We start from the raw sequence: 15,435 nt of genomic DNA, 5'->3' as shown, positions 1-15,435 counted from the left end.
GAGAATAGCAATACAAATACTGAGATATTTTTCTAAAATTAATTACGGTGTTCTGATTTTCCTTATTCATAGTTGACTTCCTAGCAAAGTGGTTATCACAGTAAATTTATAGTGCAAAGAACATGAACTTGACAACAGAAGATAATTCTCCAGGCAGTGGTTTTCTGCTAGTCATGAAATTTCTTTCAACTGTCAGAACATATTCACAGAAACCAATATTGTAAACTTCTAAGGAAGGAAACAACTTTTGACAGTTCTGCTGACGTGTCTCATCTGATTTAACTGAATATATCAGAATAACCAAGTCACTACCTAATTTTTATATTTTTCATAGATGTGAAAACTCTTTTATGAAATGTAGAGATGGTTACATTTATTGAGACCATTCTGGAAATGAAAAGGCTGGTCATGTAAGATTACACTATTTTGATCAATAGGTGATGATGTGTAGAAATAATATCTTCCTTGATGAATTCCCTATAAATCTGTAAAACGTGTAACTTAACAACTTTGTTGTTCCTAAGATGTAACTTCTTTCCAGAGCATGGAACCCAAATTATATTGCATATTTAACCCAATTTTATTTTCTATATTTATCCTTTTTTAAAAAGCAATCTTGTTTTGAAAATAAGAAATGGCATAATTGAAATGTATGGTAAACTTATTTTCTCCTCATGCCTTAAAAATCTCAATAAAGGCTTTCTGATTCTCATTTTTATTTCTATTTTGGAATTCTTTAGTGAGAAAACATGCCTTTTTCTATATGTAATCTACTGTATTTAAAAATTTATTTATATTTATTTATTTCTGAGACAGAAACAGAGCATGAGAAGGGGAAGGGCAGAGTGAGAGGGAGACACAGAATCTGAAGCAGGCTCCAGGCTCTGAGCTGTCAGCACAAAGCGCCACACGGGGCTCAAACTCATGAACCGCGAGAACATGTCATGACCTGAGCAGAAGTTGGACATTTAACCAACTGAGCCACCCAGGCACCTCGTACTGTATGCTTTTTAATGTAAATTATAAAACTAAATCAGACCTTATTAGTTTCATTTAATCCATTTTGATAAGTAAGTAACAATATTTAGATCAATGGCATCCTTCTTTTTGATTCCCTGAAAAGAACAGCAATTGAAGTACATACATACAAATCAGAATAAAAGGGATCTTCCCATATAAGAAAACTGCGGTAGAGACGGGACTCACTCTTTCTCAGGCAGAGACTCTTTAAGCTTAGAATGTGCCATGCTCTGGAAAGAAAGTAGACATCAGGAATTTCCTCAAGAATTCTAAGAGACCAATTAGTAGGTCAGTCACTACCCAACTCCTCTCCCCAAACCTGCGAGTGCAAAGCAACTGGCAACAAACTATTTCTCTTAAGCTACTATCAAGCTAATCCAAATTCTTTAAAAAGCAGCAACCCAAAAACTCCCATCATTTTGCCTGAAGAAAGCCAAGGTACATATACTGTGGCTTTTGAAGAATCTTTCTTATTTTGACTTGGGAGTTGTGATGTGAAGTGATGAAGGGAAATCTACCTGCTTGATTCTTGTGATTTATTCAGATCTGAAGCTGGTCCTATACCCATAATAGAATTTTCTGTCAATGCTCCCATCCAAGGAAGGGGGATGAGCTGTGGATTTACAAAAATAAAGCAGAGGAAACATGACCTAAGTAGTGACCTCTAGGGAAAAGGACTTGTGGGCAGGGCAGGATGGGAGATTATGTGACTCTTTTCATTTGTCCTAGGTATGTATTATTTTATAATTGAAATGATGACTCACATGGGAAGAAGCACAGGAAATAATTCCATTATAAAAACTGAATGAAAATAACCTCACTTTGTATATATTTTATAATCTGAAACTTGACATTATAAAATCTTTTACTCAAAAACAGTGTTTCTGACCTTACAGGCCCTGTATATGGATTGCATGCTTTCAGTGAGTATTCTTTTACTGCCTGGTTATGGTTTTAATACCGAAAATGCTGATATATATTTAGAGCAAATATTTACAGTACTTTAAAAGTAAGTACATAATTTTCACATGCAGAATGTGCATAATTATGTGGTAATAACTAGCAGAAAGAACATTTCCTGGCAATTAGGGGCTGATAAAAATAACAGTAGTACAGTCAGGTTACCTTTGCCAACAGGCTATTTTTAGTATCCCAGGAAATGTCTCCTCATCAGTAGTGACTGGTATTAGAAGTGCTGGCACAACTTAAACAAACACACTTATGTTTGTAAGTAAGGCTACACTGAACTAGAAATTCCCTGAAATGAAGTACTTTAAGAAGTTCAGGCTGTCCCTCCACAGCAGGGTTCTCAACCTCACCAGGACTGACATTTTGGATCAGATGGTCCTTTGTTGCGGAAGAGCTGTTCTGTGCGTTGTTTACCGGTATCACTGGTCTCTACCCACTAGATGCCAGCAGTACCCACCAAATCGGGACAATCCAAAAAAAACGTCTTCAGATGTTGCCAGATACCTCCTGGGGAGAAATCACCACAGTTGAGAATCTTTGCCCCAGAGCCTTAAAAGACAGACTTTTTGCGATTTATTACATTGTGCTCCACTTTGTCTATGCCGGAGGTTCTGGACTATAATTTCTACATTTCGGAGGGTCACAGACATTTTCAGAACACACCTAGTATCTTCTTAATCTAAGAGCTCTTAGTAGGTAGTTTCTAAGTTTCCAAGTGGTTATAAAAGATGGAGGAAGAATTCACTACCACATTTTAGTTGCTATTGTTACTAACCTCTGAAAGGTCTAAAAGTTAAATGCCTATAGAGAGAAAGAAAAATACATCATTGCCGCCCGCCACCATCCAAGTTATGTATTCAGACCTGAGTGGTCCGCAGTAATGACCTCCATCTACACTGCTTTACAGACACTCAGGATTCAGTTCTTTAAGAAAATACTAGTAATATTTTTTCTAGCTGTAAATAGGAAAAAAAAGTGATGCCTCAGTAATACACAGAAGCAGTAAATTTTAAAGGAGATTGTAGTTAAAAGACTCATATCAGTAGTGGTAATCATATATATATATACATATATGTTATATACATATGTATAACTAGCATTCCAATAATGTTTCTTGTTTTACATACTTTCCACATATAAACTTATTTATCGCTCATAATAAATCTCTAAAGTACCATCATTTTCTATTTTACAAATGAGAATGTTGAAACATAATAGACTTAGCAGGACTCAGACCTGGACATTTCTAGCTCTAGAACCAATGTGCAATGAATCCTCTAGTCAGCCTTTCGCTGTGTTATGCTTCTTCTCAGTAGAAAATATTGATGCCAAGTCCTGTTCAAAAATGCCTTATATGTATTTTTTCACTTAATTGTCACAGCAACTGCACAAGGTAGGTATTGTTATCTCTCAATATTTGCAGATGAAGAAACAAAAGCTCAAGGAATTAACTCCTAAGCTAGTAATAAATTTAGCAAATGGAACTGAAGTCTCAAATCTAGGTTTTGAGGTCTTCAAAACTACTTAACATCTCTGAATCTTAATTTTTCTCTAAATTTAAGAAATTTTATTAGATTATGTTTAAGGCTTTGTCCATCTTTAGGGGTCTGCATGTTGATATTTTAGAATGTTTTTTGTTTATTGTTTTTTTGTTTTGCTAAAATTTAACTTTACCTTTGGGGTAATTTTACAAAACTGTATTTCATTTAAAAGCAATCTTTCAGATAAGGCTATCACATTAATTTTTAATGCTTTATTATAGCTACTCAATTTCACCTTACTTATGGCAGTAGGGAATCCACAATTAGGTGGACACAAAAGTAGGCCAAAAAAGAGAAGATATACAAAATACTGATTAACTCAGTTGATATGAGAAATAGAACATATAAATGGGGCAAAATTAACATGAGAATGGGTTTGCTGAATGTTAATTGCTCTGTGATCATTTATTGGTCAGAGATATTATGAGATGTTTTTAGTTCATAAAATAACTAGTGAGCATTGCTTATATTGGTGATGGCAGATGATGTTGAGAACCTTATGGAATTTTGTGCATGTAATATTCCATACTTGAAGAATACATTTAATATTTTGCAACTTTTGGCATATAATAGAATTTACCATCAGTTTAAATTATTACTAATCTTAAAATTGGGTGCGTTATTGAAAAGGCAGAGGGGGTGTAATGTAGAAGATTCGGGGTACTGTTATATGATAAATATCAAAGGAGGAGCGAATCCTTGAGCCAGAGAGAATCTTCATCCACAAAGCCATTTGACAGCAGAGGTATTCAAAGAAGGATGTGGGAAAAGTCAGTATTGGGTGCAAAGGATAACAGTGTGTGCAGTTGACATTTATAATCAGTTACAAAACTGAGTAAAAAGGGGCCCAAACTTTCATTATCACCATGGATCAGCAATTCCAAATATTGTCAATAGTAAAATATTCTCCCTCAAAGAAATCTTGTTAATCTAAGTTCTAATTATTCCTTGCTGTTCCTGCTGAGTTTTGATAATATATGTTTCCAAGTAGCATATTTCTGTTTCTTATGCTTTAAGAAATACATAGTACATCAAATTTACTTTTGAAAATTCCCCATTTTATCATCATCCTGAAATGTGCAGACTCAGCTATAGATGTTCCTTTTGAAAATAATTTATGAAATGTTTAGAATTGTTGGATGTCAGTAGAGCATGCAACTCTTGATCTCGGGGTTATAAGTTTGAGCCCCGGGTTGGATGTGGAGATTACTTTTAAATAAGGGCTAAAAACAGAAGCTGTATGATTTTCTTTCATTAATGCAACTAGCTAAAATATAAGTATGGATTTTCCCCTTTTATCAAAGCATAAGTTAACATAATTAAATTAGTCAAATAACACCTTTTCTCTTTTAATGCTGTATATTTTAATGTTTCTATAATTCCATATATGAAGTTCAGCATAAGAAACTCCTCGATGACTACATTTCTTTTCTGCTTTTCTGGCTATTACTATTTTTTTTATTACTTGTTGATTACTACTAAATATAATTTTGTTCTATAAAGGCATAGGCTGTGTAGTGATTTCACTCAGGATGTCAAATACATTAGCTATGCCACTGGTGGTGGGGGAAAAAAAAGCCAACTTGTAATATTTTTTGGAGACACACTTTGACCCAGTTGGAAAAGAAAAATTTGCAGCCAATAGCAAATATGCAAAAGATGTGATTATCCTTAAGAAAAGCACTTTCTTTCTCTGGATAAGTTCAAGAAGAGGCTGTGGTCACTTCAGTGAGTCAGTGTAGATGCAGAGATTCATACACCAAGATGGAATTTGTACCAAAATTGTCTTCCAACTCCATTTTCATCCTACGGTGAAGCATTTCTTTTCTAAGACTGTCTCGAGTAAGAGTAAGAGACTGTCTTTCCTCAAGAAAATATAAGTGTGTGCCTAATATGAAAGGGGTACCCCTCCTGTCAGATAAATCTTGCTAAACTCTTTTCCCTCTAGTTTCACTGATATAAAACACCTAGGTATCTTTCTCAGAAAAATATAATGAGCCCTATATTTACACAAGGGTATCCATAAGAGTAATATTGATGTAGTGTTATAATCTTGAATACTAGGGGGGAAATGGAAAATTTGCTTGATTGTTTGGAGCAAACAACAATTCCTGTAACAGTATTTGCTTTAGTTGTGGTTTTCCTATTCTGTGTTGCTACTATTCATAACACACAGACATTTCTACAAACACTAGTTCAATTATAATAATTTACCACCTACTCTTTCTGATTTTGGTTTCAGCATGTTTTTTTTCCCCCAAACAATTGTATTCTTAAAAGAGTATAATGTAAGGTCTGAAATCGAGACCCAATATTATTGGCTGCCAATCTCATGTACTCAGATTGGATGGGTCTCGTCTGACTTAACCACAAGTTCTCTTCCTCACTCTGCTTCCTCAGAGAAGGCTCCTTAGCTTAACATCACCCCCAAACCACACTTACCAATTCCTGCTTATCTGCCAGGTTCAGCTTTCAGTTTCCTGCCAGCCCCTACAATTACTTAACCAAGGCAATCACATCTTCCTGCAGGAATACAGGAATACACGACCCTCCTTTTTTTTTTTTTTTTAATTTGTCTATTTATTTTTGAGAGAGAGACAGAGTGTGAGTGGGAAGGAGCAGAGAGAGATGGAGACAAGGAATTGGAAGCGGCCTCCAGGAATTGGAAGCTATCTGTCCTGACAGCTCAGAGCCTGACACAGGGCTCAAACTCACGAACCCTGAGATCATGATCTGAACCGAAGTCAGACGTTCAACCAACTGAGCCACCCAGGAGCTCTGCTACCCTCTTGATACTATAAACTTGCCTCCTACAGTTCCTGATTGTACACGTTGTTCTTGAGTGCATTCTCTGTGAGGCTCTGGGTGGAGTGCAGTGTCTTCTTCCCCTAGGCTCTAGGGATATGTGACTAGTCAACTGCTGTCTCTCTCATCTGCCCATGGGTAAGTGTCCTGTGTTTGAGCCATCTCCATAACCCTAGAGTTGGAAACGCTCCTTCACAAATGGAGTATATAAGTAGTTAAGCAAACAGAATTCTCCCATAATATTTATAAATATACATGCTTCTGTTTTATTGGATGGTTGTATCATAGACATTGTAGTCTCTTTATAATTGGGTATTCATCATTTTTTAAAATATGACTCATAAAATCCTTCAAAACATGCCAGTTATCCTCTTAGGTTTTGAAAAAAAATCTATCCTCTGATTGAGGATGTGGTTCACGTATCCTCCTCAAAAACAGAAACAAGAAGGGAAATATAGTGTCTTTATGGTTAAAAGAAACAACAACATTTGGGTAGTCATCATTGCTAGAGGAAAAAATAAGAACATAATGTGTTTTTAAATATTTGTGTATGTGTGTATATATATCTTTTTATATCCATTTTCTTCCTGTTTTACTTTTCTCATTTTCCTGTATCAATTAAATATTATAGATTCACCTTCTCTTACACACTTACGTTACTCCTCTATAGTCTTATTATACCCCTCTAATGTGTTGTCATTACTCTGAGATAAGATTGTATGTAATTCACAGAGTATCTCCCATAAGTACTGAGTTTTTTTAACTCTATTTTTAAAACAGTAAACACATTGCAAATAATAAACTGCATTATATGTGTATAAGTGTGTGTGTATGTGCACGTGCATGCACATATATACTTGTACATATATTTAAAATTGTTCTAATTTTTTTTAATTGTGCAATTTTTTGAGGGTGGAATAATTTTCAATTCTTGTTTTTCTACATTAGCAACACATTTCACATAAAAAGACAACCTTCGGTAAACTTTGTGAGTCAATCTGTGTTCTAGGCTGAGTGTTACTTATTTTATTATGTGTGACATGATCAGAGGCAAAATAATCTGTGTCACCTCAGTCATGTGTAATAACCATTTCACATCAAAAAGCAAATAACCAATCTGACTTTTACTATTACACGGTTCATAAGAAACGTGGTTACTAGAGCTGAAGCAGCAAGCAAGCATGAAATGTAATATTGTTCAACACCTGATGTAAAAATTATTTGCGGGGGGAGTACAAAGAAAAAAAATCTTGAAAGGAGAGGGAGTGGAAAGTTGGTAGAAAGAGAAAAACCCTGGAGAAATAAAGTCTGAGAAACCGCATTGCTGCAGGCCTGGGTCTGCCGGCGGTCGCCTCAGGTCTTGGTTCATGGCATTGAGTAAACAGTAATTAATAAACCAACCATGGTAACTTGACTGGTCATCCAGTTTTCTTCAAAACAGAGCAGGGAGGCTTTGATATGAGAGAATCTTCCTAACTGGGAGGGAGTCTTGAAATCTAGAAACACTCTATTTTGGTCAAGTTTCTCCAAGGACCATAAATCTCTTCTTCCTTGAAAATTAAAGTGGTTATAAATTGTATAAAATCTTTGAGAAGAGTAAGATTTAATATTACCTAACTCACTGAAGGAATACTCAAGACAGAATTAGAATCAGGGTATTATTTAATGAACTTTAAACTCTGTAAGGGAAGGAGAGAAAGTGGTGAAAAGGTTTTCTTTTCTAATGGTTGTTAATTGCATGAAAATAATTCAAACTTTTTTCCTTTCCCCTCCGAGGATTGGGCAAAAAGGTAGAGGGGCATCTGTGAAGTGAAAAGAAACATATTCAAATAATTTGCTATGTTAATTGTTTTTAAAAGTGCCAGTTCAACAATTACAAGTGAGGTTAAAACTTGTTTCCAAGGTGAAAGCTGTTATTTCTGAAGTAAGTTATTTTTGATAAAGGCAATCATTTCATGACTGATATAAACCTAGATCAGTATGTGTAAATATGAACCTGCTCCCAAACTGTAATTTTTTTTCAATAAGTGAGTCTTGAACATTTTCTTGAATAAGAGTTAAGCTTAAAATTGCATTGTTTCTATTAAACTATGAAATGTATATAATTCAGCGAATATTTCTTGCACTACGCCCACTCCCAAGATGCAGCTGTTTGTCTGATAGAGATTAGGGTTTAATATTTATAATAAAATCATGATTATAAGTGAAAACTAAAAATGTTAATTGTCATTAGAAATTATAAATGGATTTATGTGAGGTTGCAAAGGAGGGAAACGGTAAATGTATAGCAGAGTTTTTACAAAGTTCAGGAGGTGAGCTATCACAGACCATGTTCTTCTGAGTGGGGGTGAGGTAGGGGTGGGGTGTTGCTGCTGACAGGATGACTGAGAAGGAAGAGAGGTCAAGTTCTGGAGCATTGAGTCCAATTTTACAAGAAGATAGGCTTCTTATAAGATAGGAGAAAGAATAAGTGTTGAAGAAGCAAGTGTAATGAAAGATGATGAATGCCAGACTGGATATTGTTTTAATCTTTTAAGCAATAGAAAACCATGATACGCTTGAGCAGCAGCAGGATCATGTGAAAGACTGATACTCTGAAGAAATTATTTATGATCCAAGTTTTCTTGATAGGGGACCTCCAGCTCACCTAGAATTGTATATGTGTGTATACAGGGGTTGGGTTTGAAGTTGATACCTGAATTTTCTTTTTTTCTAAGTTTTTTTTATTTGGAGGGGTGGTGGTGAGGGGCAGAGAGAGAGGTAGAGAATCTGACAGCACAGGGCTCAAACTCATGAACTGTGAGATCATTAGCTCTGCTGATATCAAGAGTCTGACGCTTAGCCTATGAAGCCACCGAGGCACACAGCTGTTTTCTAAACTAGATTCTCCCACCAGGGACATCTGTCTGAAGTCGTAGACTTACAGCCTATCTTTTTAATACTTTTGCTTGGGAGGATAGTTTTGTCATTTAAGATGCCCAGTTCATTCATCAAGGTACTTGTAGCCATTTAGAATACACAATGGATTTTGCTTGATTTTTAGTACTTTTATTAATATTAGTACTATTATTAATTTATTACTGACTCTGTCTTCTACTTGAGCATCAGATTAGAATATAGTTGACACTTGAAGGATGAGGGGGTTAGAAATGCATATCCTCACATACTCGAAAATCCATGTTTAACTTTGACTCCCCCAAACTCTACTAAGAGCCTACTGTTGACCAAAAGTCTTACTAGCATAGAATTGGTTAACACAAATTTTGTATGTTATATGTATTTTATACTGTATTCTTACAATAAAGCAAGCTAGAGAAAAGAAAATCTTACTAAGAAAATCAATAAGGAAGAGAAAATACATTTATAACACTGGACTATAATTATATTTTTAAAAGGTCTGTTTACAAGGAGACTCACACAGTTCACAGCTTTGTTCTAGATTCAACTGTACTTCATTTCAGATTTTAACAACATTATGGATTACTTTTGCCCCAAACCATGAGGGATAGTTGAAAAATTTTTTCCTGGTCTGCTCTATTTAGGCCCTTTATTTTCTCTGGAAATTTAAAAAAATTTTTTAAACATTTATTTATTTTTGAGAAACAGAGAGACAGAACATGAGCAGGGGAGGGGCAGAGAGAGAAGGAGACACAGAATCTGAAACAGGCTCCAGGCTCTGAGGTGTCAGCACAGAGCTGACGCAGTGGTCGAACTCAAGAAATATGAGATCATGACTTGAGCTGAAGTTGGACACTTAACCAACTGAGCCATCGAGGGACCCCTCTGGAAAATGTTGAATCATCTGATAATCCCTAAAAATTTCCCTCTAGGAATAGTTTTCCATTTCCTACATGAAAGAATTGCTTTGGCAACTCAGAACATAGAAGCAAATTCCTCCTTTTTCCTTGTTTCCTAACTCAATGGAGCAGGAGGTTAATAAAAGCTCAAGAGTAACAGCAGTGTTGATTTATCTGGATAAGCAATGTCCAGGAGAAATAGAATGTAAATTTAAATGAGATTTTTAATTTTCTAGTAGTCACATAAAAAAAGAAGAAATAGGTACAATTGATTTTGACAGCATTTATTTTTTAATTCAAGCTAAAAAAAGAATCCACCCATTTCTCCTACCACCCACCACCACCTCTGGCAACCTCCAAACTAGTCTCTGTGTCTATAAGCTTAGGTTTTGTTGTTGTTGTTTGTTGTTTTGTTTTTAGATTCCGTATGTAAGAGAGATCATATGATCTTTGCCCTTCTCTGTCTGATTTATTTCACTTAACGTAAGGAATTCAAGATCCATTGATGTTGTAACTGGCAAGGTTTTATTTTTTATGACTAAATAATATTCCTCTGTGTGTGTGTGTGTGTGTGTGCTTGTGTGTGTGTGTGTGTGTGTGCATGTGTATGACAATTCATTTATTTATTCATCCACTGAGGGACAGTTAGGTTTTAAGTGTTATAAGTGTTGGTAAGTGCAAGCGTTATAAATGTAAGTGTTGGTTTTAAGCCAATATCTTTGGCTATTGTAAATAATGCTACAATGATGTAGGTTATTGACAAGATTAGTAAAATTGATTATTAATAATAATAATATATTTTGTTTAACTTGATGTGCTTAAAGTATTTTCATTCAATATGTAATTAATAATAACAATTATTATGGGAGAGCTTAAATTCTCTTATTTATGCTATCTTTGAAATCAGGGCTGTATTTAAATTTATTGCACATCCTATTTAAGAATAATGCTCAACAGCCACATGTGGTTCATTACTATGTATTGGACAGTGGAACTCAAGTTCTTTGCTCTCATTTCCTGGCAGAATTAAAAGTTGAGAAATGGTTGAGGTATAAGTGAATTTTCAGTCTATAAATTCTAGTCTATAATTTCTTTAGATTCAATTCCAACAAAAATTCAGCCTATTGTGACCCTTTTGAAAAGACTCTAGAAGGAGACATCATTAAGATATTAAATCTCCTTTTTTTTCTTGCCTCTTTGTAGAAACAAAAGCAAAAACAAAAGCAGAACAAGATGGCCCAAACTATTCACCTATCACAAAGGAAGGCTGATATTGTTGCTTTACATTTTTAGTCGAAGAGGAGCCGGCTGTATTAGGGAGAGTTCACAGGGTGAGAGTTGAGAAATTCACACACCTAACATTTTCCCAATTGGATCTCATACAGAATTAGTTTCTTTCTACTCCTTTCTAATCCTCCTATCATCTGTCCATGCATAGATCATCTTCATTTATTTAGTTAGCCAGTTCGTTATTTTTAATAATGTAATAATGATCCATGAACTTATCACCACTCATGAAATCTAGAGTCTTGACAATAACCTACAGGTAAATCGTATTCTACCTCTCATCTTCCCAAAGTAAGCACATGATCCCCACTCAGTCCTGATATTGACCCCTATGTTCACAAATTGCCTCACTTTCCATTTGTACATAGTTTTATTGAACCTGTAACAATTTCTAAAAGTGTATTTTTTAGTTAGGTCAAGGTTATGATACATTATCCTTGTGCAATAGCCTTGGAATAGTAATTATTATTATATTGTTAAGATGTGTTCATATGGTATAACATTATAGTTCATTTGTTTCATATTTTACATATTTCATTTTGTAACCCTTTACAATTTTATTTATCCAGTCTTCCACTGATGTATGCTTGTTTTGTTACCAAATTTGCACTATTGTGAATAGTGCTGCTACAAATATTCTTGTATCTCTCTTGCTGTATTTACTATATACTTTATTCCTTTTTTGTTCAGTAATTCAACACACATGAATCATCCCCTACCATATACCAAGTGCATTTGCCTGCAATGTTATTCTTTTTTAGAAAAAAAAAAATCATAATGCCCTTTTTGACAGAGGATCTGCTTAGAATTTCAGGGCTTCTAAAAAATATGTAATTTATGATTGTTGACTTTGCTAATATTTAGCTTCCTACAATTTTATTTAAGGCTGACAGACAGTGGCTAGTAGTTTTTGCCTTACTTGGATAACTTTTTAAGAACAAACTATAATTTTAGCAAAGAGGATTAAGACTTTTAAATGTAGTAAACAATATATGTGTCTGAGAGTCTTCATATTGATTACTTTAACTTAATATTTCTGATGATTTAAAGTTTCAATTAAATATTTCTCCTCTTTATCTGTTAAGTACTTTCTAAACTCTCAGAGATTGAAAATATAAGTCATTTTATTTCTCCATTAGATTTTCTTTCAAATCTTCCTTCAGCTAATACATTAGTCTCTCAGGCTAATTTTTGCCTAAGCTCAAGTTCAAGATGCTTATTCATAGGCAGGATGGAGTAATCCCAAAATCAATAAATTTGGAACAAAAAGACTAGATCTGTGTCATGGTTCTGGGAAAATATCCAAATTTCACACACCATCCATTCCTCCAATCCCAGGCAGAGAATGACGCAGCCAGGAATTTTTGCAATTGTGGTTGGTCAGGAGTTGTTTGCTCTGAGCCTGGAATTTAGATGAGCATTCTTTCTCAGGGCAATCAGGACATTGAAATCTGGAGAGATACCCATTTCAAAGTCAGTTGAGGAAATCAAGTAAGGTAAAAATGAAGTTAAGGTGAAAGCAAATTGGGTGTAAAGAAAGAAAACTGAGGGATTACCAAATGCAGTCGTCGGTGTGACTCCTTTAGGCATGGATGTCAGTGTTACGGCCCCCATGGTAAATGCAAGGACAATCAGAAACAGATCTTAACAAAAAGAGTATATTCTTACCATCAACTAATTAAGAACACATTCTGAAGCTAGAGGATAGGCTAAAATATTCTTGACTCTCTCCCTTAAAACTGACTTTAGAGGGTTCATTCTGCAGTGGCTTTACAAGCTTCTTTCTTGCTTGGACTCTCTTCTACCATACTCTTCGCCCATAGTATTATTCGCTATCACCCCAAGGACCCAGCTCCACCCTGTGGCCACACACCTATTTCCAGTCTAGGATAATTCTCTCTTGATCCATCTTAGATGGGAGATTGTATCTTGTAGACATTAGTCTAGGAGAGCTTCCAGAATGAGATGTCAAAATACAAATATATCTTTCTGTAATTTCAAAAAAAACAAAAAACAAAAAAACTTCTTTCCATTTAAATGAGAAGGTTTAGGGCCAAAGCAGCTGAATGTGACATCTTAGTTTGTCTTTAAGGACCTCAAATAGATATAATTTTTAGTCAAATCATACTGCTCCTTTAAATATTAGTATTATAATTTATAAAAGCATTTAAATGTAATTATTTATGAATATGAAGTTGAATATCATATTGTTTAGATATATGGAAGTCAATGTTAAAAAATAATAATTGGGGGTACCTGGATGGCTTAGACAGTCAAACCTCCAACTCTTGGTTTTGGCTCAGGTCATGATCTCACGGTTTGTGAGTTCAAACCCCACATTGGGCTCTGCACTGGCAGCACAGAACCTGCTTGGGATTCTCTCTCTCTCCCTCTCTCTCTGTCTCTCCCCAACTTGTGCTGTCTCTGACTTTCTCAAAATTAATAAATAAACTTAAAAAATAATTTTAATCATGAAAAGATTTGAAAGTGATTGTTACTGAGAGAAGGGAATATTTGGAAAGAAGTTGTGGGCAAAAGACTACATTTTCATGACTTATAGCTGTTTTTTTAAATTATGTGTTACCAAAAATGAAAACTAAATAAAAATTAAGCAATGAGTATTTTGGGTAAAATGTATATGAATAAAATATTGTCAAATCTTTATTGTAAAACCCATAAAGGAAAAACTGACCTAATGAAACAAACCTAAAAAAGATAAAGATTTTGTGAAGATTGAGTGAGTTTTCAGTATCTTATGTACAAAGGAAATCATGGATAGACTGTCTTTCTGAAAAATTGTTTTTATTGGAAATTTACCAAAATTGGCATAATTCTGAAGAAAATAAATATATATCTAAATACACAATGGAAACACCTATTGAGTCTAAAGAGACACATAAACAGAAGGGAAAATATCTTCTACTCATTTACTGATGGTTTGATGGAAGAGACATAATTTGAAGTGGTGCTCAAGCTGACCTAGAGGAAAAGTTCAACATTTTAAGCAGAAAAACAAACAAAGAAAAACACAGCAAATGCAAAAGCATAAGCTATAAAATACAAAATTTTATTTTATAAATAAAATTTCGAGTGTTCGAGATAGGTTATTTTTGTAGTACAGAATTTGTGTCATGGATAATTGCATGATAAGAGTACAAAGTGGTTAATACATGAAATAATATTGATGGTTTCTTGAAAAATAAGCAATAGTGCATTTTCCTATTGTTATATCACTGCACCGTTACAAAGCTCCTGAGATGTAGTCAGAATGGGGAGTGCCATCACCTCATTGTAAGAAATAATTTAAGAGCAGCAACTCTGCAGGTTTCCCTTCATATTCTAGTCAAGAAGGTTCAGATAAATTATAATAAATATGTTACTCCACAGGCTTGATGAAGGAATGTCTGGCCTCAACTCTACTGAGAATCTACCTAATCTTCTCCAAAGCTGCATACTTTATGTCATTTAGAATCAGTTGTCTTAATAAATTTAGTAAAGGAATGTCATTGATTTTGAATTCCAATGTAATAGATCTAACTTGTAGGTAGAATGCAGTAAATAAGCATCAGAGCTCAGACGATAAAAGTCAAGTGGTTCAGATAAATTACATAGAATAAATAAAGCTAAAAGGGTTACCTTAACAAAATGTTTAATTCAGAGATTTTTTCCAGTGCAAATTCAGCATTCATTAGAAGGAAATGATCCTTTTCACAGGAAAAGATGTGATATCAAGCAAAGAGCATGATATTCTATTTCTCGATCTGGGCAGAAAAACTCAAGTTGTCTTAAAGGAGATACATAGTGATTAGCTCACCCAGTCAGAAAAAGTAAAGTGAATTTATTTATTTTTGGTGAGTTCGCATTTCTTTTTTTAAAGTTTATTTATTTTGTGTGAGAGAGTGAGTACTCCTGTGCTCCAGTGCATGCAGTGCTTAGGCACGCAAGTCAGGAAGGGGCAAAGAGTGAGGGAAAGCAAGAATCCTAAGTGGGCTCCATATCCAGCACAGAGCCCAGCA

Source organism: Hyaena hyaena, unplaced genomic scaffold, assembly GCF_003009895.1.
Source record: "Hyaena hyaena isolate Hyena2069 unplaced genomic scaffold, ASM300989v1 scaffold_433, whole genome shotgun sequence".
In the NCBI taxonomy this organism is placed as follows: Eukaryota; Metazoa; Chordata; class Mammalia; order Carnivora; family Hyaenidae; genus Hyaena; species Hyaena hyaena.
Note: the sequence above shows the minus strand (reverse complement) of the source record.